Source organism: Lissotriton helveticus, chromosome 7 (assembly GCF_964261635.1).
Source record: "Lissotriton helveticus chromosome 7, aLisHel1.1, whole genome shotgun sequence".
NCBI lineage: Eukaryota > Metazoa > Chordata > Amphibia > Caudata > Salamandridae > Lissotriton > Lissotriton helveticus.
This window is the reverse complement of record NC_136068.1, coordinates 735,033,390-735,057,729: the sequence shown is the minus strand read 5'-3', so window position 1 is coordinate 735,057,729 and position 24,340 is coordinate 735,033,390. Positions and strand designations below refer to the sequence as shown.

The 24,340-nt window shown below is 48.9% G+C and overlaps 1 protein-coding gene across 4 annotated transcripts in view; it reads left to right on the top strand.

Annotated features, from left to right (window-relative positions):
* The window catches only part of ARHGAP26 (Rho GTPase activating protein 26), a 2,444,655-nt gene that overhangs the window by 2,020,563 nt on the left and 399,752 nt on the right, over positions 1-24,340 (top strand). The window lies entirely within an intron of this gene.

Sequence of the window (24,340 nt, the reverse complement as noted above, 5' to 3'; positions counted from 1 at the left end):
TTGAGCCATTTGAGCCAGAAACACGTTTTATGTGACCTCTTCAAATTATACAGGACATATGGTGTATTATGTGGTCAGTGTAGCAAATCCAGTTACTAGGAAAAACATCAGCTGCAGAATCACATGTTTTCAGTGATCCTACCAATAGTGTTAAAAGCAACTGAGAGACTTAATTTATGGAATATAACCTGCTGATCCTTCCAGTCGCTAAACGTTGATTGCTTAATAAATATAAAACAATTCATTTAGCATTCCTCAAATATGCTCTTTCAATAATGCTCACATCTGAGAGTCAAGCTTTCATCTTCTATGCGCCCGAGTCTGCTTCAAGGTGGTTTGCGATGGTTTACAACCCTGCACCCTATTACATATTCCTCCATCTCTCATCCTCGCCTTGTTTACACAATCTGCTAGAGGTAGAATGGCCTGTTGGATTCAGTTTGCAATTTCACTGGAGCTTCCAAGAGACCTATTTTAATGTCACTCAAATCATGCTACAATAACATTAAATACTAGATAATGAGTAACAGTTAGGTCAAACAAACACTGACAAAACCAATAGGGCCTGCCTATGCAATACCAATTGGCTTTGTCAACCTTTTTTTAGCCATGTTGCACAGCAATACAACTACTGTGCAACATGGCGGAAAGTGAAGAAAATAACAGAGCTATGACATGGTCGATTGCCACTTTATAGCACTATTTTTTTTTAGGTCTCGCCTAGGCAGCGCACATGCGCTGCTCTAGGAGAGGGTCTTTAGCAATCGGTCTTCACTTTTCAAGCACTACACTCGTGCTTGCGGTGGCATCCATTTTTCGGGAGCAAGCAGCGGCGCAACCACTTTAATTACAAACATATGGCCCCTGTGCGCCGCTGCTCGCAACATGGCTGCCACCACAAACACGATCATGGCGGTTACCCCGTAATTCAAGCTCCGGGACACCGCACACGACCGTGGCGGTGCCTCACTGAGTGCCTACAAATACTTTCACCAAGTTAGAACTCCAAAGTTACTTCCCGCTGCCGATGCTCCACCCGGACACGGCCCGATTCGACTCTATTTCCCTAGGACTCCGCCGACCTGCCTGAAGCAGCTGCTCTGCCCCCCTCCATGCATCCTCGAAGGGGCCCCCATGCCCCTCAAAGCACTGCGATAAATTGACAGCCATGTCCTGATGATGATCCATAGTCACTGGATGGAAACACTGTCGACCCTTCAGCGCAACTAAAGGCACATCCTCCGTAGTTCCACAAAATCATTCTCAATTCATTTTTCAATTGTTCATTTATGTTTGGAACCACCCCATTCACTGTATATTATTGCTCACATTTTTGCACCGTTCTCTTCCACTGATCACCAATTGTCACTTGCGTTGCCACTTTCTTTGTCACTTTCACATTCAAGCACCAAGTTCAATTTGGGTTGTTCACGCATTTTTGCTTACAGTGCTGTCATTCATAACTGTATGTTTATTTATGTTATTATTCTTTTACTCTCAAATATATGATCCTCTATGCACATTCTAAAAACTTACCAAGAGTCTCCTGGTTTGTCCTTTCGTGTAAAGTTTTTGACTTGCATACCTAACCGTTCTCCTTAACTACACCAGTTGAGATATTGTTGTTTGCTTTACTTACCTACCCTAATCTCACTTCTGTTTATGGATTACACTCCTCTTGTTTTAGACCACACCACAAGCACGAGTGCAGAGCTTGAAAAGAGAAGACCGATTGTTTCTATTAGAGTGCGTGTTGTTTTGCTGTCTCTCTCGACTGCTGCTTCCTGCCTCGAGCGCCACTCCTGTCCGCTCCTCGTGTTGGTCTTTCTTTCCCCAGCGCATTCATTGCTTCCTCAAGCAATCTTTTTTTGTTTTATATCAATTTTTTTATTCTATACCTGCCTTGAGCTCCTGAGTCGGTCCCAACACAACCCCGTTGCGCCCCTTTGTGACTGCTCCCCGTGCACTCCTCAGCCGCTCCTCTGTTGCTTACAACCTCTCCCGGTGCTGTCCTTGAAAAAAAAAAATCAGTTTTATTAAGGGCCAGCAGCTGTCATAATTTGCTGCCAGGCCGCTCAATTTCTGAAAATCGCTTTTGCAGGTTGAATTTTAAAAAATGTTTTATTTACCGCTCCATATGCCTCCTGCCTTTTTTTTGTTTGCATTCGCAAATTGAATTTGTAATAGCACGGGTGCAAAAAAATTTCATAAAGTTAATTCATTTCCAATTAACTATTTAAAAATCTATTTTCCTTTTCAATCTGGAATGAGAAAACAACAATCAAAGTGCACCGAAGTCATACTAAATTGCTGCAATTCACTTTTTCTCAAGTGTGAATACATTTTTGCCAGTTACACATCGTGACATCTTGAAACCCTCTGACGGTAACTACCAGAAGATATCAAACTTCAAATCATGAATCCACAATAGCAGGAAACTGAATCTCGCCTAGAAATGACAAATGTTTTTGAAATGGCAATGTGCTGAAATTAGGCCTTTCCTTAAAGTGCAGCGCAGGATGTGTGGTAATGTTTAAATCTCTTCTCACAGCAAGTAGACCTTTCTGGCTTTTAATGACGCAAGCTGTGGGATGCCTGATTCCCCAAGACTTAGATCAACCCTAAATAAATCTCCATCTCCACTCTCCCACATTCACTACTCCCGCCACCTCCCTCTCTCACTCTCTCCCTCCACCCCTCCCTTCCCCCACCTCCTCACTCAGTGCACCTCCACTCCCCCTTCTCCCATCCCTTCCTTCCCTGCACCTCCATTCCACTCATCCCCACCCCCTCCCTGCACCTCCACTCCCCCCACTGACCCCTTCCATGCATAAACAATAAAACTAGAACACATTTTTGGTGTTAATTCTGGTTTTTATTATGATACTTAAGTTGTATATAATGTTTTCTAGGTTATATATAAAGTGACAAATGGTTATAACACTTTTTTAATTATTATAACTTTTAAACATGCTGCGCAACATTCACAATGCTCTGAAACACATATTAAAAATGTTAACAAAGCCAATAGCTCTCTCTAAACACTTATAAGGCCCCAAAGGCGAGACTTATTGGCTATGCCAATGCTTGTTATACTTTCAGCCATACTGTACAGCAGCTGAGGTGCAAAGGGGTGAAAGTAAAAATAAAAAAAAATGATATGACCTGGAACGCGGCTGCGTCAGTACATGTTTAAAATAACTTTCAGGCATCATGCACAGTAGCCGTAATGTTGCACAACATTGCTACAGACAAATTGCCAAAGCCAGTAACTCTCAAAGGTGGCACTTATTAACTTTGCCAATGCCAGTGCTTGTTTTTAATTATTTTTAGTAAGTATCAATGAGAACTAGCTAGTGGGTGGAAGCTAGATATCCGTGCCTGGGAGAAAAACCTTTTGTTTTTTTATGAAGACCCTCACCCACCAACCTAGTTGGTGTCATGCTTCATCATCGGGTCCCACCCATGGTGCCGAGTGCACCTCAGGTGTGCTTCGAAGCCTGACTACAGCGGAGCTGGTTTTATGTTTGTGAGAGTGCAGTGATGTGAATGAGCGTGAGTTTACAAACTGTCCAATGGGTCTCATTGGACTAAAGGATTTAATGTTGGGCCCCTGACAGTATTAAAAACAGCTAGGGGGACATACGGGGAGATGTGATTAAGTCTCCAATATCCTGTAAAAATGATGAGGTCTAAATGTTTCAGCCTGACTACTATGTATGCTGGCTTTCGTCAGGGCCTATGTGTGGGGTGAATTAGTGATGGTCAGGTGTAGTTTGTATGACCAACAATGTGTTGGACACACTAAAGTGAGTTTAGTGAGGGAAGTTTTATTCCTCCATTTGCTCAGAACCTGTTGGGACAAAAATGGGACAAACAAGACAGACATGTATGGACATTTAGTAGCTTCACATCTTTGCGCATTGGAAATGTGACTTGATAAGCGCCGTTTACGTACACTATGCAGAAAATATCGGTAGTGAGATGGGTGGCGCCTGTGAAAAGAGACAAATTTTATGCACTATTGTGCCTTTAGAAATAGCGTCAAGTATTCATGAGGATCAATGTATCAAACGTTAAAGACAATTTAAAAGAGAGGAAAAATGCTTACAATGAAAATTTCATAGTGAGCACCATGAATCCCGTGAGGGGGTCGGACCTGTAGTCACACACTATGTGTGGTGTGAGAGAAAAAGAGACACAACAATGGTTTAAGGTGGAGTCACTTCTTATCGTGGGGAGCTCCAACCTCAATCAGAAAATCAAGACCCCACTTCCCCTACTTACTTCATCAAGATCTCTGGCCCACTCCTCATACCTACTGCGGCCTGCTACCGGTATTCCGTCGGTGCAGTCCGGTACCTGGGGCCGGTTTAAATAGTTCAGTTTGACACCTGGTGCTGTCAATGATCGGGCAGTGTGCGTCAAAGTCCTGACGTGGTTAGGACTGAAGACAAACTACTGCGTTTTGGGCGGTGTCATGGAAACGCAGTTTTTCAATAAAGTTCTATTGTATAAACTTATATTACACCAGGACTAAATTATGTGCTTAGTGAGCCCGTGTGGCCTTGGCTATTATAGTATAACTGCCAGGGATTTAATTAAAGTTTTTCCGCACTGACATATTAGTAGCATGTTACCAGATGGTGTCTTGGGGGCATGATGTTACAATAAAGTTGTTTTGCATAGATTAACGTATTACAAAGTTTAAATTATATGTCAAATGAGCCCGACTGCTCTATGCCATGACACAATTATAGTAGGGAAAATGATTGACAGAACCCTACATCGAGATAGGACACACACCCAACGACCTCAGATGGACTGTGATTGAGCAAATCGAGACTAAAAACATGACAAACGACAATCTCCTACTCCAGAAAGAACAACACTGGATTTACCGTCTGTCTACCCACATTTCAGGGCTTAATGACTACATTCGCTGGAATGTCCTTAGCAATCGCTGAAGTAAACCGCGTTGGGTTACTCAGCTCTTCCAGTACACAAGACAGGGTGCCGTCCGGATCCGATCCGAAGCGGTCGCTCCCCCCACGCTCCCTCCCTGGCCATTGACTCGACCACGCTGGTGTCTGGTATCGTGTGCATTTCAGTTTGTTTAGCGCTCTTCACCAGATTATAGCGCCGAGCATCGCGCTGCAGTCATCCTTAATAGCGCGACTTTGCTGTCTGTAATTGTTGCCTGTTGCTTTCTGTAATTGTTGCCTTTAGCTTTTTACATTGTGCGCTGGGTTCGCTGAATGCTTCATTTGTATGCTAACTGAACTACTTTTGTAATATTTCCCTGCTGTTGCTCGGACCCTCAATCCTCCTGCCCCCCCGTTTTGACTCTCTATCACGCCCTCCATTTCCCTGTTGTTCATTCCCCTGGCCCACCTACCCTCCCCGCTACCGCCTCCCAGCTGACCCTCCCACCCACAAACAGAGAGATCACCTCCTCCTCTCTGCAGCTGTGACCGTCCGGATCCGATCCGAAGCGGTCACTCCCCCCACGCTCCCTCCCTGGCCATTGACTCGACCACGCTGGTGTCTGGTATCGTGTGCATTTCAGTTTGTTTAGCGCTCTTCACCAGATTATAGCGCCGAGCATCGCGCTGCAGTCATCCTTAATAGCGCGACTTTGCTGTCTGTAATTGTTGCCTGTTGCTTTCTGTAATTGTTGCCTTTAGCTTTTTACATTGTGCGCTGGGTTCGCTGAATGCTTCATTTGTATGCTAACTGAACTACTTTTGTAATATTTCCCTGCTGTTGCTCGGACCCTCAATCCTCCTGCCCCCCCGTTTTGACTCTCTATCACGCCCTCCATTTCCCTGTTGTTCATTCCCCTGGCCCACCTACCCTCCCCGCTACCGCCTCCCAGCTGCCCCTCCCACCCACAAACAGAGAGATCACCTCCTCCTCTCTGCAGCTGTGACCGTCCGGATCCGATCCGAAGCGGTCACTCCCCCCACGCTCCCTCCCTGGCCATTGACTCGACCACGCTGGTGTCTGGTATCGTGTGCATTTCAGTTTGTTTAGCGCTCTTCACCAGATTATAGCGCCGAGCATCGCGCTGCAGTCATCCTTAATAGCGCGACTTTGCTGTCTGTAATTGTTGCCTGTTGCTTTCTGTAATTGTTGCCTTTAGCTTTTTACATTGTGCGCTGGGTTCGCTGAATGCTTCATTTGTATGCTAACTGAATTACTTTTGTAATATTTCCCTGCTGTTGCTCGGACCCTCAATCCTCCTGCCCCCCCCGTTTTGACTCTCTATCCCGCCCTCCATTTCCCTGTTGTTCATTCCCCTGGCCCACCTACCCTCCCCGCTACCGCCTCCCAGCTGCCCCTCGCACGCTCCGCCCCCCCCTCCTCTCTCCATTTATGACCAATGATCCAACGCGCAGCGTCCACGCGCTGGCGCTGCGCCGAAGGTGCGCCAAAGGTAAGCCCGTCCGCGCCTGGACCGCGCCCAGCGCCAGACCCCCTGGTCCCCGCAATTCCCAGCCCACCCGCATTACATACAACTCATCCACCCTCCTAGCACTTAACCCGGGCACACTCCCCAACTGTGCCCAAGCTTCACCGGGGCATACCCATGGACCCTTCACATGCCACTCCTGCAAGTTCGACTGCACCAAGCCCCACACCACACCCACAAACACCAAACAGAGATCCGACACTAACCACCTTAAATGCATCCTGCTCAACACCCGCTCGGTCCACAGACACGCCATCGACCTTTGGAATCTACTTGACACCATCTCTCCAGACGTCGCCTTCCTAACAGAAACCTGGATGAACGCCTCTTCAGCTCCAGACATCACCATAGCCATCCCGGACGGATACAAGATCATCCGAAAAGACCGCACCAACCAAACAGGAGGAGGTATCGCCATCGTCCATAAGAACTCCATCCGCATCTCAACCAGCTCAGACGCCAACCTCGCTAGCGCCGAACACCTTCACTTCCAGATCCACACCGACCCCAAAACCACACTCAGAGGCACACTCCTCTACAGACCACCAGGACCCCATGCACAATTCAGTGAAGACATCACTGACTTCATCACCCCACACGCCCTCCCCTCCGAGGACTACATTCTACTGGGAGACCTCAGTTTTCACCTGGAAAGAGTAACGACCGCAACACCACCACCCTTCTGGACAATCTCGCCAACCTCGGACTCAAACAACTTGTAAACACCCCCACCCACAACGCCGGACACACACTTGACCCTATCTTCACCTCCAGCAAACACATCTCATTCAATCGCACCACAGCTCTCCATTGGACAGACCACAGCTGCGTTCACTTTGTCTACAAAAAGACCACAACCCACAACCACCCACAACCTACTCTGCGAAGAAACTGGAACAAAATCACCATCGACCAGATCTCCACATCCCTTTTTCAAAACCCCCCTGCCTATTCATCGAACCCTAACCAAGCAGCCATTAACCTCACACAATGGCTAACCAACAGCGCCGACAACCTAGCACCCTTGAAAAAACGCCAAATCAAACTAGGCAGCAAAAACGCCCACTGGTTCAACGATGATCTTAAGAAATCCAAGAAACTCTGTTGGTCCCTTGAGAAGGTCTGGAAAAAAGACCCTAACACTAGCACCAAGGACGCCTTCAAAAACGCCACCCGTATACACCACCAACTGATCCGGACAGCCAAGAAATCAGCATTCAAAGACCGACTAGACAACAACGCCCACAACAGCAAGGAATTATTCAACATCGTCAAAGAGTTTACTAACCCCACTGCCAACTCCAACGACATCACTCCCTCCCAAACCCTCTGCGACTCCTTAGCTTCGTTCTTCCACGACAAAATCGCTGACATCCACAACAGCTTTGACAACCAACCCGGAGACCAACCCACCCAACCTTCTGCCGAACCCTCACCCTCCTTGAACATCCTTTCTGACTGGAACCCAATCTCCACCGAGGACACCATCCGCCTGATGAACTCCATCCACTCAGGATCCCCCACAGACCCCTGTCCTCACCACATCTTCAACAAAGCAGACTCCATCATAGCACCACACCTCCGAGACGTCATCAACTGCTCCCTCAACTCCGCCACCTTCCCGGAAAGCTGGAAACACGCCGAACTCAGCGCCCTTCTGAAAAAACCCACAGCAGACCCCACGAACTCAAAAACTACCGCCCCATCTCGCTCCTACCATTCCCGGCCAAAGTCATCGAGAAAGCCGTCAACAACCAGCTCGCCGCCTTCCTCGAAACCAACAAATCCCTCGACTCCTCACAGTCCGGCTTCCAAGCCAAACACAGTACTGAGACCGCCCTTATCGCAGCAACAGATGACATTCGAACTCTACTGGACAATGGAGACACAGTCGCCCTCATCCTTCTCGACCTCTCCGCAGCCTTCGACACAGTCTGCCACAGCACCCTTGTACAACGCCTCAACAACATCGGAATCCAAGGAAAAGCACTGGACTGGATCACCTTGTTCCTTGCCGGAAGAACTCAGAGTCCGCCTCCCACTGTTCAAGTCTGAAGCCACCGAGGTCATTTGCGGCGTACCACAAGGATCCTCTCTTAGCCCCACCCTCTTCAACGTATACATGAGCCCCCTCGCGACCATCGCACGCCAACACAACCTCAACATCATCTCCTACGCCGATGACACTCAACTGATCCTCTCACTCACCAAAGACCCTAACACCGCCAAAACCAACCTACATGAAGGAATGAAAGAAGTAGCTGAGTGGATGAAGCACAGCCGTCTTAAACTGAATTCAGACAAAACAGAGGTCCTCATCTTAGGTACTTCCCCTTCGGCCTGGGACGACTCTTGGTGGCCAGCGGCCCTAGGAAAAGCACCCATCCCAACGGACCAAGCACGGAACCTGGGCGTCATCCTGGACTCCTCACTCTCGATGACCAAACAAGTCAACGCCGTCTCATCATCTTGCTTCAATATTCTTCGCATGCTCGAAAAAACATTTCGCTGGATCCCCACCGAAACTAGAAAAACGGTCACCCACGCACTAGTTACGAGTCGCCTGGACTACGGAAACACCCTATACGCCGGTACCACCGTAAAACTTCAGAAAAAACTCCAACGCATCCAGAACGCCTCAGCCAGACTCATACTAGACATCCCGCGCAAAGACCACATTTCTGGTCACCTTAAATACCTCCACTGGCTCCCTGTCAACAAGAGGATAACATTCCGCCTCCTCACTCACGCACACAAAGCACTTTACGATCTTGGACCCGATTGCCTCAACACGCGACTTTCCTTCTACACCCCCTCCCGCCAGCTACGCTCTTCCAACCAAGCCCTTGCTGCGGTTCCACGCATCAACAAAACCACCATGGGAGGAAGATCCTTCTCATACCTGGCAGCTAAAACCTGGAACTCCATCCCCACACACCTCCGCCTCACTCAAAACCACCTAGCCTTCAGAAAGCAACTTAAAACCTGGATATTCGACAAGTAAGTCCACACCCTTCCTCAAGCGCCTTGAGACCCTCTGGGTATGTAGCGCGCTATACAAATTATTTGACTTGACTTGACTTGCCAAATTAAAGAAACTTTACACTGGGGTAGGAAACATATGACTGTCACCCACATGGATGCGCAATTGCACTCGCAATGCACATGAGTTGGTGCACCAATGTACACCCATTCACACCATTGCATATAATCTGGCAATTGAGGACCCAGGTTTGCCCGCTACCAATTTAGACACACTCCGCCACCATCATTTGTGTGCGGAGATACTTTCATGAATTCCATGGCAGTGTTCTAACCTGGAATATACCAGCCCATCTCTGTACATAACTTGACATAAAACGCCACTTAACATGTCCGTGGGGGGAACCTTCAATCATTTTCCCGGCCATAATTGTGTTATGGCAAAGGGCAGTCGGGCTCATCTAACATACAATTTAAACTTTAAAATGCATAAATCTATGCAATACAACTTTATTGTAACATCGTGCCCCCAAGACACCGTCTGATAATATGCCACAAATATGTCCATGCAGAGAAACTTCAATTAAATCCATGGCAGCTATACTATAATAGGGCACACTGGCTCACTAAATTTAGTCCTGGAGTAATATAAGTTTATACAATAGAACTTTATTGAAACACCGTGTTTCCATGACACAGCCCAAAACGCAGTAGTCTGTCTCCAGTACTAACCATATCAGGATGCTGATGCACACGGCCCGATCATTGACAGCACCTGGTGGAAAAATGAACTATTTAAACCGGCCCTGGATACCTGCTTTTCACAGGCGCCACCCGTTTCACTACCAATATTTTCCGCATAGTGTACGGACACAGCACTCACGTCACATTTCCAGTGCTCGAAGATATGAAGCTACTAATGTCCATTTACGTCTGTCTTGTTTGTCCAATTTTTGTCCCAACAGGTTCTGAGCGAATAGAGGAATAAAACCTCTCTCACTAAATGCACCTTAGTGAGTGCGACACATTGATGGTCATACAAACTACACCTGAATATCATTAATTCACCCCAAACACCAGTCCCCATGAAAGCCAGCATACACAGTAGTCTGGCTGAAACATGTTGAGCTCATCATTTTTACAGGATATTGGCGATTTAATCACATGAAATGAAATACCAGTATTTGTAAAGTGCAGAGCTACCTTCGAAGTGGTGTCCCGGCGCTGGGGGCCATCAGGAAGATTAAGCAAGCTATTGCCCAGAGTCACATGGTGCTGGGCTAACCTGCTGCCAGCACCGGGGATCGAACCGTGAACCCCGGAGTCAGGCACTCTGGCCGCTGCACCACACCTCTTCCCTGTATATCCCTCTAGCTGTTTATAATAGTGCCAAGGGCCCAACATTAAATCTTTTAGTCAAACCGGAACCATTGGACAGTTTTTAAACTCACACTTATTCACATCACTATACTCTCACAAACATAAAACCTGCTCTGCTGTAGTCAGGCATCAAAGTACACCTGAGTTGCACTCGGCACCTTGGGTGGGACCCGATGATGAAGCATGACACCAACTAGGATGGTGGGCGAGGGTCTTCATAAAAAAGAAAAGGGTTTTCTCCCAGGCACGGACATCTAGCTTCCACTCACTAGCTAGTTCTTATTGATACTTACCAGGTATAACAGGGGAAGTGAACTAGTCTACACTATTTCTCCCTCTCTCGTTTGATAATAATATTTAATTATTTTTAGCCGTGCTGCAATACAGGCACGCTGCTGTACAGCATGGCTACAAATTATTACCATAGTCTGCATTGGGGGGATGTGAAGTGTGAGGCTAGGTATGTCACTTCACCATAAGGAGAGCAGGGAAGCAATTCCCTTTTGTTTAGTTACCCTCACACATCTTAGTGGTGTCATGCTTCATCGTCGGGTCACCCTGACGCCTATAAGTCGGGGTGGGCTCGACCACAGTGTTGGGAGCACTTTGAATATGTTGAAGACTGGGAGACAAGTTTAAAGATAAAAAATCTCTGCCAGATCCCCTGTTTCCCTTTATTCTTGGGTTTGTCAGGATTAATAAAAACGTATAAAAGCGGGTCGGTATAGGACTATTATGGTCCTAAGACCCTAGTGCCAACATGTTTCAGTCCATATGCGTTCATAAAGGTCCAGGACTTTCTTCAGGGCAGAGGTCGGCCTCCTCCCTGGGGTACAGAGTAGGGGGTCCCTATCCTGTAAATGAAATAAGGGCAGAGTAGCTGCTCCTTATGTGTATGACAGATCAGTTATCTGTCTAGTGGCGTTCTTCATCTGTAAAGAAAATCAGGAAGAGATAAAAAATATACAAATTCGTATGAGCCTAATGTGGAATTTCCATAATGCTGTTTCCCAAATTTGTGCAGTTGACAAAGTATACAAAAAAGTAAGTGATCAATGGAATACTTGAATTAATCTTAACCACTGGTAATAACTCTGGGCCGCATCCCAGTCCATCGTTTTGCAGCACACCCTGCCATCTCAGTTTAGACCCACCCATATGCATATGAGTCTTAACCCTGCTCCAATTGGAAAAGTCTTGCCCACACTACAAGGCAAGATCCTCCTAGAACCAGGGCAAGCAGCCCATGGTGGGTTTCACCCTTAATAGGGATGGATTGGGATGTGATCCCTAGCAATTGCCAGTGGCTAAGATTAATTTGAGCTTTCCGTGCATCACCTTATTTTGGAGACTCAAGCTTTACAGGTATGCCCAGACATGGGTCTTGTGCTTACTGTAGCACTAGAACCAAGCTATGTTTGGCTGATGAGCCCTAATAAGTACAAAGCCAGTCCTGGGTTGCTTGTGTTCTGGTTCAGGAAGGATGTGGCCTGGCACTTCAGAGTGGACTGTTCCCATTGAAGCAGGTACAAGACTGCTTTGCGTATGGATGAGTCTAAACTGAGATGGCATGGTGGGTGAAAAACTTGTGATGCGGCCCAAGGGATTGCCAGTTGCTGTGATTAATTTAAGCAGGTACATTTAACAGGCATCCCACTTTACCACCCAGTCAGTGTTAGTTTTAAAGTACTGCCCTATGCATTCCTTAATGGTGTCCTAAAGGAATGGACATGCAGTCTCCCTGTGTATATTTTGGTGACCTGTCTTCCCGGTTTAACTGCAGGAGTAAGGGGAAGTGGTGTGACAGTGCCCTGGCTAAGTATTCAGTGTGGACTATACGTGTATACAGGTGTTCCGAGTCTAGCACCAAGTCCAGTCTTGAGTGTAGGTTGTGTTAAGATGATTAGTGTGATTACTGCATTTTAAGTTGCTCCTCTTCAAAGGATTCTTAACATATGTTGTTAAATGCATCTGTAATGTGGCATAAATTCGAATTGTGAGGAGTAGGATCGTTCTATGCAGAATGATACCAACTGTCTAACATCCAGTGTCCCATCGTTCTCATCCTTTGTAACTGATTTACTCACAAATGGAGTAGTATGAGGCAAAAGCACAGGCAGTGGACCAAACTTAAATGCCGCACACACAACTGATATCTTCCAACAATACATTTGTTAAAACAGGTCATTTCAATATAGCAATGTGTGAACTCACTGTAGGCACCCTCTGCCCAACGAGTGCCAACCTAGGTTAGGTGAAAACAAATAAAGCAAACAGCAGTGCACCACTTCCACAATCCCTATAACTTCAAATATTTCCACAATGTTCCAGAGGTAGTTGAAATTCTTATTTTTATTGTTGTCGTCCCTATGTATGAAAAAAAGTCAGCCTGACTTTTTTGATACATAATGACGACACAACAATAAAAAGGATTGTGGAAGTAGTGCACCGCTGTTTGCTTTGTTTATTTGTGCTTACAAATGGAGCTTAATGTCCTACTCACGCCAATGCAAAATGTTATACCAGAAGTAAAAAATGTAAAACAATTCCTCCTCCACTTCTTTTGAAGCCTGGATCTCTCTGACCGAGACAGGTGAGTCTCCTGCAGGCTTGTAATGGCCAGTTTTCCTTAAGTAAGCATGTATCGTGTAACATTCTATTAAATTTCACTTTCCCCTTAGTATCCAGGTCATACATTTGTACATGTGCCTATCCACATGTGAGTACTAGACATATGTAAACAGTTTTCACACAGCCTGGGAACCCCAGCCACCCCATGTTACACAGCAGTGTAGGTTGAGTGTTATGGGTCATGTATTGTATACTCCATACCATATTTTCAGCTGTTTCCTGCCCCTGAGCATGTAAATGTAGCCACTGGTTAACAATTCTGGTAACTGTGTAAACCAACCTCACAACAAATGGACTTCCTTCACCCCCAAGGTAATGACTACAATACTTTATGACGAAAAAAAGTAAACAACTGAACTGTGCATAACAATCAACCTCAACCTCCTTTTGGCCCTTTGAGTGCATTGGAGGCCTCTGGCTTGATATGTGAGCCCTCCTTTTCATAAATGGTATTGCCTCCCATCTGCTGCGAAAAGGCCTTTAATGCTGTTGCGTGTTTATTTGACTGTGACACATTATGGGCATTACTCTGACTCCTGTTTCATCATCTTGCAAGCATCTCCAACCCTATGATTCATATGGGCCAAAAATGAGTAAGCAGGCATTTTGACATGGTCTCAAGTTGTGTCTTCAATGAGTGGGAGATGAGAGAGCACCGAAGTGGATTAGAGTATGGCATCTGAAGTCAAGGAGGTAACATTCAGCCCAGGCACAATGTCTGAATGAGTATTTTCCTTATCTGTAGTATGTTCTGCCCCATCATCTCAGAGCAGTCGTCTGCCATTTCAGATTCGTCTGTCATCTACTTTCTCATGCCTTCCACTACTTCCAATCGCTCTGATTTAGATTGTTCTGCAGACAGCCTGTGCCCACTTTTTACTCTTCTCCTGCGTCATTGCCTTCTCCATTTCAGCTGAGCAGACGGATCCTTGAATTTCATCATTGAAGAGGCGAAATGTCATTGGTTTGAGGGGGAGCTCCTTGCCTCTGCGGTCTTTTTGGTATTCTATGGGTGTGCTCCATGGAAACAAAACTTGGAGAGGCTCTTGGGGGCACCCTGTTCTGAAAGCCAATCTTCTAAGTAGATGGCACAATGGGTCCTTCCGTTATTCCTGGAATACCTATAATCTGAATGTTGTTCCTCTAGGAACTCTCTTCTGTGTCTTCTGCCCTGTATTCCAAAAATCTAATATGTCCTAGACAACATTTTTGTGGAGCTCCATTGGGCAGACCATGGTCAGCTTCAAGTAAGTTCTGGAGAGCTTGTTCTGATCTCCCCCAAAAGAGCCAGGTATCAATGTTGTGTCATAGCACCTCTCGTATTGTGTTAGTTATGTTAAGGATGAGGTGCAGTCTATTTCCTTATGGCAGTTTTCTTTACTGGCATCTATTTTTGGGCTGCTGCATTTCTAAGACTTACAGTTTCTGGCTCCTCCACCAGTGCTGGGCACACTGTACAGACTTAGGCGTAACCATTGCATCAATGATTGATTATACCAGTCTTTTCTGGTGCTATTGCCTAACGCATGAAGAATGGTTAGGTAGAAGGGGTGCTAGACTGACTTCATGCCTAGTTGGCAGCTGACACCCTGCAGCATTGAGATCAGTCAAAAAAACTCCTAATTTACAGTCCCTGTGCCTTGTTGTAGTGCTGCACTGTGCTCTGCAGCTGGTACTCTCCGTATGCCGTGCTGATGATGTCTAATTGTCTTAAGTACGCTGCGTGGACCTTCTTCCTCAGCTCACCCACAGTCCTCCATCACACCTGTCATCAATGAGGTACTCAGTCATACCTCATTGCTAGGCCTAGGTGATCGACTCTGGTTCCCTCAGGAATCTCAGATGTTTCTATGCAACATGTGTCTTGCAGTGTTGGCTATTAGCCCTCTCTGGCCGTCTTGGCCCTGTGCAGCATGCATCCATCAATATCACTGAGGGGCGTTTTCAAACACTATCTGCCGGAAGGACTTTTGCACTCACTGCTGTGGCCATCTTTTAAGTCTGCAACTCCACCAGGCCCCACTCAGCATCTTGGGTGTATGTGCGCCTATAGGCCTTATCACTGCCCTCGGTTTACTTTTGGGCTCCACCTCCAAGTGTGAGCTAAATGTCAGCACTGTTAAAGCCTTCAGGATCAGAGTTGCAGCCTGGTCCGTTCAGTCTTTCCACTCTAGGTGTTTGAGCATCCAAGCGTGCTTAGTTTAATCTGCCACTCCTTAATCTGTATCACTCATCTCCCTGCACCATACAAGCCATCTCCGTTCCAATCTGCACAGTCTCCAATGTCTCAACTGTTCCCTGGCATCCTCAACCCCCTATGAGGGCAGCATGGTGGCAAGTCATGACTCACATGCGGAAGACTGCAAGACCTCACATCTAGTCTTCCATCTTTCACAGTCATTTCCCCCCTACCCTCTGTAAAGTTTAATCTGATCGAGACTAATAGCCTCAGATTCCTTAACGTAGAATTATCCCCAGGCGCGATACTGGATCCCGAAAATATTTTGCCACAGCATCTCTGCGCGCTGGGGGGCGGCACCACGTGACTCCACCCTGACGTTGTCCGCGGACATGACGTCAGCGAGGTCACATAAGTCCCACCCTGGCGTGCTGACGTCAGTTTCCTTCTTTTCCGCGTGCAATGCGGATCCGGAGTGAGTTTCCTTGACCTGTTTTCAGGCCTCTTTTAATGCCTTTGCGTTGAGAACAGTGTGCAATGCCTTCGGGATTCAGGGCGTGTGCTTCATGTACGCTTCAGGTGTCGGCGTCGGAACCTCACCCTACTTGTATGTGGTGTTTGGGCGAGCACCGTGATGCAACGGACTGCGACGCTTGTCAGTATTTCAAGCCGAAGTCCCGCGCCGGATGAAATTGCTTTCGGCCCGCTTCTCCAGATCGGTCTCATCACCGCATCCGTCCCCTACCTCGGAAGGGTCCAGAAGCCACCACTTCCGGCTGCTGCATCGTCCTTCACCGAGGCCCCACGGGCGTCGCTCGCCTGCCGGTAAGTCCTGCAGCTTGTCACCGAGGCCTTGTCTTCGTTCTGCAGAGGGCATGGGTTCCTCTTTGGACGTGCGCCCTTGCCACCCTATCCTCCGTTTCCTGGCCTTGGGCGACATGGGCCCAAATGAAGGCCTATGCTCTGGCTCTGCAGGCTTCTTTGGGCCCCCTCCTCTTCCTGAGACGTCCTCGGATCCCTCGCCCTGCGCGGGGCCTTCCACGGACTCGCCGGCAGATTCGCCCCCGGCGCTGACTGGTTCAGCTTCAGGTTTTGGAGTGGTGGTGTCGTCGAGGTGCGGTCCTACGGGCTTCCCCTCTTTGACCCACAACGCCCCTGCCTCGTCGCAAAACCCCGCGGGGTTCCCTGTGGTGTCGCAGGAGGTCGCCGGGACTCACGGCTCATCCCTGAGTCCCCCTCGGTCCTCTGGGCTGGCGGCTGTCTTGCCGGAGGCCGTTCTGACGCCTTTCCGGTGCCAACAGCTTTCCTCCTCGGCCCTGGTGGCGCCGCGGGTGGAGGCCGGGACCCGGGATGCCTCCCCAAGTCCCTCTCGGTCCTCTGCGCAGGCGACAGCCTCGTCAGAGGCCGAGCTGGCGCCTTTTCGGCGCCGTTCATTGGCCGCTTCGGATCCGACCCCACCCCTTTCTCCTATGAGGAACGTGGTGGTGGAGGTCGACTCTGCACCCCTGGTAGACACTCCAGCGCCGCTCGAGGGCACACCGGTGCCCATGGCGGACTCCTTGGCGCCGTCCCGATGTCAGATCATCAACTCTTCTCCGGATGTTCCTTCCTCTCCGGAGGATGACATCTCCTTGTCTCCTCTTCACCGAGACTGGACGCCGCATCATTGCCTTTTCTCAGGAGGCTTCCAGGGCGGCTTCTACACCTTCTCCGTGTCCACAGCCCCCGGACCCTCTCTTCCGCACCTTGAAGTTGATTGCCCTGCAGGCTGCTCCTCCTTCTCCAGAGCCCCCTCAGGCCCCTCACTCGTCCACTGGTCTTCCATTCTACAGGGGCTGGCCGTTTCTTCCTCCAGCAGGGCACGGGACGGGCGGCTTAGTTTGCAGCCTTCACCCATAAAAAGAGTTGCTCTCTCCCCCACAACGCCCTACAGAGGCGAGTGTAGCCTTTGTTTGGGCTATTTCCACGGCCACCGGCATTTTGAAAATGGGCAACCCGGTCGCTCCTCTCCCAACGGACCACTTGTTGGAGGTTCTCCCCCAGGGCTCTGGTGGAGGGGAGCGGTTTCTTCCATTTGAAGCTTCGCTCCACAACTCTCTTTTGGGGGCCTGGGGCCTCACCCGCTCCTCCATTGCCATCGTCCTGCCCCGCACGATCCAGTCTGTCTTTTTTCCCACCCATCTGCCCAGGGCACTGTCCTGCAGACTGCTTTTCCTTCCTTGCCTTTAGTGTTGCTCCCTCTGTCACGGGAGGCCCGCTGGTTGGACTCCTGGGGGCGTAACATTTTCACTTCCACTAGTGCTGCTCTGCACACGCTCAACACACTTTTTGTGTTGGCCAGGGCTACCTCCGGCCTATGAGATTCAGCGGAGTCCCTTCTGTCTTGCACCTTCCACAAAGGTGTCTGCGCTGATCTTCGGCACCATGTGCTGGATGGTCTGTAGTTAGCTGCATTTATTCTCCGTTCTGCCTTGGATGTCTCTGATTCTCTCGCCCGCGCTGTGGCGAGTTCTGTGGCCCTCCACCGCCATGCTTGGTTGTTGGATGGCGTCTTTCCGGAGAATATTCAGGAGCGTCTTGTTGACATGCCTTTTGATGGGATTCTTTTATTTAACACCCAGGGGGACGCGGCTATTCAATGACTCCTTGCAGGGCTCCGTCCTCCTCCGCCTTTGTAAGCTTCGGCTTGTCGGTCCTCAGGTGTCTTATGGAAGGCGGTTATCCCACCTTTCGGTTTGGGCTTAGTGTTTCGGTTGGCCCGTCTGTGTGCTGTGTGCGGCTTGGAATGCCTTCAGGGTCCTCCAGTTGGCCCCTCTGTACTTTGGCTGCTGGTTCAGCCCTTCAGCTTTTGTGGTGTTTTTTGGCTGTTAATGAAGCCGAATAGGTCCTCAGGTTGGACCATCTGTGTATCTTTTTTTGGGGCTGATTGGTAAGCCGCCTTTGGTGATACCCGCAGGTCTTTAATGTTCTTGACCCCTGCTGCGGGTTTCCCTAAGAGGTGTTTGCCTGATTTGTTGGGCACTTGTCATACCCTGGGTGGGGTACTTGTAGGTTATTGTATAGTTCTGTCCTAAGCTTGGTGGGTGTGGATTTCTTCTAGGGTTCCTCGCTTTTCCTGGCATCACTGTAAATCTCTTAGTGCGGTAATTTGTCTTCCGCCTTAGCGCAGTTTGCGCTGCTCCAGGTTCTGTCCTGTTCAGTATCCAATGGTGTTTCCATCCTCCTTCTACAGGGCTTGTCTGTCATACATTTTGCCCTTTTTTCCTGCGCGATATCTGCTTCTGTGAGTTTTGCCTTCCCTCTTCAGCCTCTGGATCACCAGACTGGCTTTTGTCATGCTGTCTACGGCGTCGTGTTGTGGTGTTTCCACCTTATCTGCCGTTCCGGCCTGGTCCTCTGCCGTGTGTTCCAGGGGGGCTAGGATATTCCTGATGTTCTCCAGTGTTCTGGTTGACGGCTTTCAATCTGTACTGCACATTTCTCGCTTCCCGGAGGTCGCTGTTCTGAGCACACTTCTTCATAGTATTTACCAGTTGCCTGCTGCGCACGCCTGGTCATTATGGTCCACCTCCGTGGGCCTCGGTGTGTATCCGTGTGCTCCTGTCCCTTGCTCTGCTGGAGCTTTGCGTGACTGTGTCTCATGTATGCGCATCTTGGCTGTGGGGCCGATCCTGCCTTGTCCACTGCCTCGGGGCGAATGCCCGTTCAGCTGTCCCCTTCGCTGTATGTGGGTGTTCTCCTGAGGCGGGCTCTGCCTCCGTTTCCACCTCTTCTCCTTGAATTTTGCGGGTGGTTTTTGTCTTCCTTTGGTACTCTCTTGGTGCTGTCTCTCCCTCCAGGTTTTCTGGCGGAATCCCTTTGTCCCTCGGGTAGGCTTGTGGTACCCTGGCCTTCCCTTCTCCTTGCTGTTGCTTACTTCAGCTTGGTGGGGACTGGGCCGTCCTTCCTGTCCCCAGGACACATCCCCTGTTGGGGCCCTTTGTTCTTCCAAGCTGGTGAGGTTCTCTCGCAGACCCTTCTCCCCTCGGGTATGGCTAGGGTATCTATTCTATGTTAAGGAATCTACAGCTCGTAGTCTCTATCAGATGTACAAGTTACTTACTTCAGTAACGATGTATCTGGTAGAGACGATACTAGCCGCAGATTCCTTCACGGCCCGCCCTTCCTCCTTGTTCTGCGAGGAACTTCTGCTTGGTCTTCTGCTCTCGCTTCCCTCCGGGTGGCTTTGTCTCCTGTGAGAGCCCTCTTTCACTTCCTCCCTGGCAGGTGCTTCGTTCAGTTTTTGTTCCACTCCTTCCTTTCTGGTCCTTGTTCAGTAGGTTCATGTGTATTTCTACATCCCTACACCCTGCTTATTCCAGTGTGGGCCATACTCATAATATTCTCCCTTTTTCATGGCTTGGGGTTTCTGACTCCTCTGGGTTGTGTCTCTTGGCTGTGGCTCAGCCCTTAGCTCTTTACAGGGGTTCCAACACTCCTTGATGGTATTGTCTTCGGGAAATTTGTTGTTACTTGTCTGTTCCAGACTTTGTTGCCTTTACTGTTATAGCTTGTGGGTGCACATTTTCTGTTGTCTGCTTGACATTTTTCACATCTATTTCTGCCTCCAGGGAGGATGTCGCCTTCGCTTTGTGAGGTTGCTTCTCAGAGCGGTGCTCTGCTCTTTCCCTTCCATGACTTTCAGTAACACAGTGCCTGGCACTTTCCCTAATGCTGCTGTTCCTCACCATTCGCTTCTTCCCTTTCTGTTTCACAGATTTTTTTGCACACCCATACACAGTTTTGTTTGCGATGGCTCCGCGTTGTGCCGCGGAAAAGTTCTCCGAAGAAAACTGACGTCCGCGCGCCGGGGTCGGACTTATGTGGCCTTGCTGACGTCATGTTCGCGGACAACTTCAGGGCGGAGTCAAGTGGTGCCGACCCCCCGGCGCGCAGAGATGCTGTGGCAAATGTTTTCCCGGATCCTGTCTCATGCCTGGGGATAATTCTACGTTAAGGAATCTGCAGCTAGAATTGTCTCTACCAGATACATCGTTACCGAAGGTAAGTAACTTTTACATTTGTGCTGTAAGCCTTCCCATGTAATAGATGATATTTTTACTTCTACTTCTTATAAGGTCAAATTGGCACGTGCACCTAGTAGCACCCTACTATTCCTTTGGTATAGAAGTTTTGCTGAATCAGCTGCTTTGTTCTTGCAGTCATCCGCTTTTCAGCGGATGTTGGTGAGCCTGTTTTTTCATTAATCTGTAACATAGTTTTTTTCTGATTGAGACCTTTAGCTTCATATTCCTTCTCTTAGAATTTTCCTCGGGCGTCAAACTGGATCTGGACATTTTCAAGCAGTAACCCTGTTCATCAGTAGTTGGTGGTGTTCGGCTTGCATCGGCAGCACCCACGCTGGATGTGACGTGTGCGGTGCCTATGTATGCGCCACTCCAGCATGCTGACATCAGTTCTTTTCTGCGCCGGTCAGCACAGATTTGTCCAATAAAAAAACCTTTGTGTTTCAAGCCATGTGATGCCTGTCACATGAAGATATCTGTGACAAACCCACACTTGGTTTGTTTGCAGTGCTTATAGCGGGACCATTACTCCAAGACCTGCGAGGGCTGCCGCACCATGACCCCGAAGGTGCTGCAGGAACTTTCCTGAAGCGCCTCACCATCTGACATCGGACAATACGATGAAGTTCATGATCCTGGTCATGTGGAAGTATCCAGGTACACTCACGGAGCTGATCTCGATGCTGTCCCTGTCCAAATCATTGGATAAGTCTCACAAGAAATCAGAGTTGAAGCGTTCCTTAACATCTCCACGCTGGTTCAAGGTTTTGGACGAGGTGCTCAAGGTCTCATTCCTCCGTGGAGGCTGTGCCTGGGTCTGCTCCATGCTTCCCAGAATTTTGCCCAACTGAAAGAATTCTATGAGGCCATGCACCTCATATTTGGGTGACCTGATGCCTCTGTAGCACCTTAGGGCCCTATGAGTTTGGGAGCACCCTACTGGATTTCCAACGGCGGTGTCTGCCCTCAACACTATCAACACTATTTGGGCCCTTTTGATCCAGTGCTGGATCCAAAGCCGCTCTGCACACGAGACCATTATCTTTCTCAGGGCCCACTCCAGTCCTGTCATTCCTGGCACCACCAACACCCTCAGGGTGGTGCAGGCTGCATTGTCATACCCGACTCCGATGCAGAGCTGGATGGGCATCATCTGGTGCCAACCAGTACTTTGCCCTCCGAGTCAGAGCAGGTGCCTTTTTTCTTTGATAGGCTTTGAGAGGGAGGTGATCGTGAGGGGTCTGAGGACCCTTATAGATAACATAATCCCCTTGAGGAACCAGAGGACAAGTAGTATGAGGAACTGGCGGATAGCACTGGTTTGGACACCTCAGCAGACACTGGCTTGGTCTCACCTCCCATCATGCCTACAGAGGAGTGAGTCTCTTTTCACTAGTGATGAGGACGGTGGTTACCCCTTACTCCTGTTCAATGAATCCCTTACAGATGTTCCCCTTGGGCCCCAGTCCAAGCCCTGCACAGGGGCTCCTGTACAATTGCCCTTTGTCATCACCCCACCCCTCGGGATCCCAGTGTCCAGACCCAGCACTAAACCCCGGGGAGCTTGGTGGTTCAAGCCTTCACCAGCCATGTTAACCCTGACATGTTCACTAACACTCCACCGGAAAGGAAATCTGATTACCTTTGGCTAGAGGGAGTTCTCTGCTGCCAGCCTAGTACAGCGGTCGGGGACAACTGCATGCCGTTTGGGCTGATACACCCACCTTATGTGGGATTTGTTTGCGCAAGTGCAGCCTATGGCATTAGGAAGAGGAGCAAGCCATACATCAGCAATTGCAGAATGGGCAAGATGCAGCAAAGTTCACCATTTGATTTGGGCTGGACAGGATTGAGTCGCTAGGTAGAGCGATTGCGTCGGTGGCATTTAGGCGCCATGCCTAATTGAAAGCCACTGGATTTTCAGGGGATGTCTAACTTCCCTTATGGACATGCCCTTTGATGGCTCCCACCTTTTCGGCAAAAAATGCACATTCAGGGCTGGAGCACTTTAAGGACAACAGAGCTATTGCCAGGTCCATGGGTTTATCCATGGCTGCCCGCCAACCCCAGTCTGCCTTTCATCCTTTCCATGGCAATGAGTGGGTCTACCAACTGCGTTCTTTTCCGCCCAGCCACCAAGTTCAACAGGCTTCCCAGCCTTTTCTTGGTTGTGGACGCAGTTCCCACAGACCACATGGGCCAACCTGCCAGAGGTTAGCCAAGTCCACCATCCACCTGGCAGCCGTAGTACCCCTTTAATGTGCCCTTATACCAGCTTGACCACACAGTGGGGTAGCAGGATCCACCAATACCTGCCCCACTGGCAGTCCGTAACTTTGCAAATCATTCTGAAGGGCGTCTCCATCCTCTTTCTGGAAACACCCCCCCACCCATGCCACCCACTTGCGACCAGCTGATGGACGACCATCTCAACCTGCACCATCAGGAAGTGTCAGCCTTTTTAGCCATAGGTACCATTAAGAGAGTGTCGACGTCAGAAGTAGGTTTTGGTCTCTACTTTGTTTCCAAAAGGGATGGAGGCCTCCATCCTATTCTAGACCTGTGCCTTCTTAACTTCTTCCTGAGGACAGAAAAGATGCCCGCATTAGTTCAGGTCCCATTTGCCCTGGAGACTCGACTGTTGAGTTGGATTTACAGAATAGAAATTTCCACATCCCCGTCCTGCCTGCCATTCAGCATTATCTGCGGTTCACGGTGAGCCAAGAACACTTCCCGTTCACCGTGCTTCCCTTTTGCCTTACCAGTACCAAGGTGATGGTAGTGGTTGCAGCACAACTGTGGAGGTCACAGGTTCCAGTCTTCTCCTACCTCTCTTATCCCAACTGTGGATTAAGGCAGACATCCTGCATGTACTGGGGTTCACTGTCAATGTGCTGAAATCACACCTGACTCCCTATAAGGCACTCCCTTTCATCTGAGCTGTTCTGGACCCAGTGCATTTTCTGGCCTATCCTCCTGAACGGCGAGTCCAGTATATTCAGGATATGATTCCAATATTTTAGCCTTTATCCTGGATTTTGTTGAAACTGACTCCGAGGCTGTTAGGCCTCCTCTATCCTGCTAATAACACAGCCCATTGACGTATGTGGGCTCTGCAATGGGACCTGAGTTCTAGTCGGCACAGCATTAGGGGAATCTCTAAGATCTGGTCCAGATCTAAGAGGGGACTGCAAAACATCTGCCGTGGTGACTAACTGCGGTTGGGACTTCTCTCCCTACCCCAACCAGAGCTGACTGTGGTGACCAATGCTTCACTTCTGGGCTGGGGCAGCTACATGGGAGAGGTGGAGGTCACAGGCATCTGGTCTCAGGCTCCACAGCAACTTGTTGGAGCTCTGTCTGATCCATTGAAAGCCTTTCTTCCTTCGATCAGGGGGAAGGCTGGTGCATGTGTTAAGGTACAAGACCACCGTCATGGGGTAGTGCAACAAGCAGTGCGTGGTGGATTCTTGGACCCTCCATCAAGAGGACCTGCATCTCTGGACGTGGCTGAAACATCATGGCATTTCCCTGGTGATTCAACATCTGGCAGGCTCTTTGTATGACAGAGTAGACCAACTCAGCAGCTGATGCCTGGCAGATCACAAATGACATCTCCATCCAGAG